The sequence below is a fragment of the Limulus polyphemus genome, unplaced genomic scaffold (assembly GCF_000517525.1).
Source record: "Limulus polyphemus unplaced genomic scaffold, Limulus_polyphemus-2.1.2 Scaffold220, whole genome shotgun sequence".
Classification (NCBI taxonomy): domain Eukaryota; kingdom Metazoa; phylum Arthropoda; class Merostomata; order Xiphosura; family Limulidae; genus Limulus; species Limulus polyphemus.
Genome location: NW_013665830.1, coordinates 591516 through 593693, shown reverse-complemented (window position 1 = coordinate 593693; position 2178 = coordinate 591516). Strand labels below are relative to the sequence as shown.

Here is a 2178-nt window from a genome sequence, read left to right as displayed (position 1 = left end):
CCTCCCACGACTGAAATTAATGAAACTCAAATTGGTTGATTTTGGAATTACATAATATAAAATATGATATTATATAATATTTTAACCTCAACTTAGAAAGTGTTAATGTTTCTAGGAACGTTGAAATTAATGAAACTCAAATTGGTTGATTTTGGAATTACATAATATAAAATATGATATTATATAATATTTTAACCTCAACTTAGAAAGTTTTCATATTTCTAGGAATGTTGAAATTAACTAAGCTCAGATTGACTAATTTTAGAATTATGTAGTATATATAATATTTTAAACAAAACTATTTCAAGCTTTTCATAAATTTAATATGTCGTTAAAAATCTGATATTTGTAACTGTACATACTTAAACTACATACAAAACTATACAAAATTTGTCACGCATTTTGGAGCTGATTATATTATGCGGAGATAACATAGAACGAACTTTGGACTTTTGTCTTTTGCTCTGCCATTAAGACATATCGACCTTATATTTCTAATTCTAGAAGTTTAACGGTTTTTTATATTCTAAAACCAAACACCACAAAATGTGTTATTCAAAAGTTCTAATATTTTAAACAAACGTTAAACGAAGTTATTGTGTTAAACCACACAAGGTTTTCTTTTTCCCGTGACAAGGTTTATCAAGGGCAGTTTGTCTAATATTCAGGTTGAAGTGTTCTGAGTATCAATAGGCGATAAACCTGGATAACACTATACAATCGAACTACACATACATTTTGGTAAACAAAATACACCCTAAAGATAACGTAAACACGGAAATTTTGTCAATAAGTTGATGAGCGAGTTGGAACTCCTCCCACACATAGCATATGTCCACAAAGAATCGAATATTTTTGACCAGATAAGATCCCACTTCTTTATCAGATTTGTTTTCCAAGTACAATTTATCACATTCTACTGTAAGTAAGAAAAGACGGAAATATAGAAACAACTTTTAAAAGATAATCCTCTCAGCCATTCAGAATCTAAAGAAGTTTTCTGCTTATATATAGTTAAATTAACGCTATAATTCATAATAATCCATTATTTAATTAATGCTACAATTATAGTTTATAATCCATTATTTAATTAATGTTTTTGTTTTTTTGTTTTTTAATTATGCACAAAGCTACACAAGGGCTATCTGTGCTCTGCCCACCACGGGTATCGAAACCCGGTTTCTAGCGTTGTAAGTCCGCAGACATACCGCTGTGCCACTGGGGGGCATTTAATTAATGCTACAATTATAGTTTATAATCCATTATTTAATTAATGCTACAATTATGGTTTATAATCTATTATCTAATTAATGCTACAATTATAGTTTATAATCCGTTATTTAATTAATGCTACAATTATAGTTTATAATCCGTTATTTCATCAATGCTACAATTATAGTTTATAATCCGTTATTTAATTAATGCTACAATTATAGTTTATAATCCGTTATTTAATTAATGCTACAATTATAGTTTATAATCTATTATTTAATTAATGCTACAATTATAGTTTATAATCCGTTATTTAATTAATGCTACAATTATAGTTTATAATCTATTATCTAATTAATGCTACAATTATAGTTTATAATCCATTATTTAATTAATGCTACGATTATAGTTTATAATCTATTATTTAATTAATGCTACAATTATAGTTTATAATCCTTATTTAATCAACGCCACAATTATGGTCTATAATCTGTTATTTAATTAACGCTACATTATGGTCTATAATCTGTTATTTAATTAACGCTATAATTATGGTCTATAATCTGTTATTTAATTAACGCTACAATTATGGTCTATGATCCGTTATTTAATTAACGCTACAATTATGGTCTATAATCTGTTATTTAATTAACGCTACAATTATGGTCTATGATCCGTTATTTTCCAGCCAATAAGTCGATGATATATTCACACATTATTATACCTGTCTGTTTAAAAATACTAAATGTAAACGATACTTACTAGCTTTGTCAAAACTCTAGATGTTTTAAAAAATCCAAGTCAGACTCAAAAACACTCTGCTGTACGGTACAGCAGCCTCCTGTGGATGAATCTTCACCAAATTTGATATGGAGGTTCAATGGTCCATGAGGAAATACGAACACATTTTCAGTTTTGCATTTTGCGTTTTGCGGTTTTTATGGGCGTTTTTGTATTTTTACAATT

General features: G+C 27.6%; 1 protein-coding gene across 1 annotated transcript in view; it reads right to left on the bottom strand.

Moving 5' to 3' along the window:
- Nucleotides 1–406: 406 nt before the first annotated feature.
- The window catches only part of LOC106478521 (interferon regulatory factor 1-like), a 7519-nt gene continuing 5747 nt past the window's right edge, over nucleotides 407–2178 (bottom strand). Inside the window, exon 6 of the mRNA XM_022382144.1 lies at nucleotides 407–919. The gene's annotated coding sequence lies outside the window, so the exon portion shown is untranslated. The remainder of the gene's footprint in view (nucleotides 920–2178) is intronic.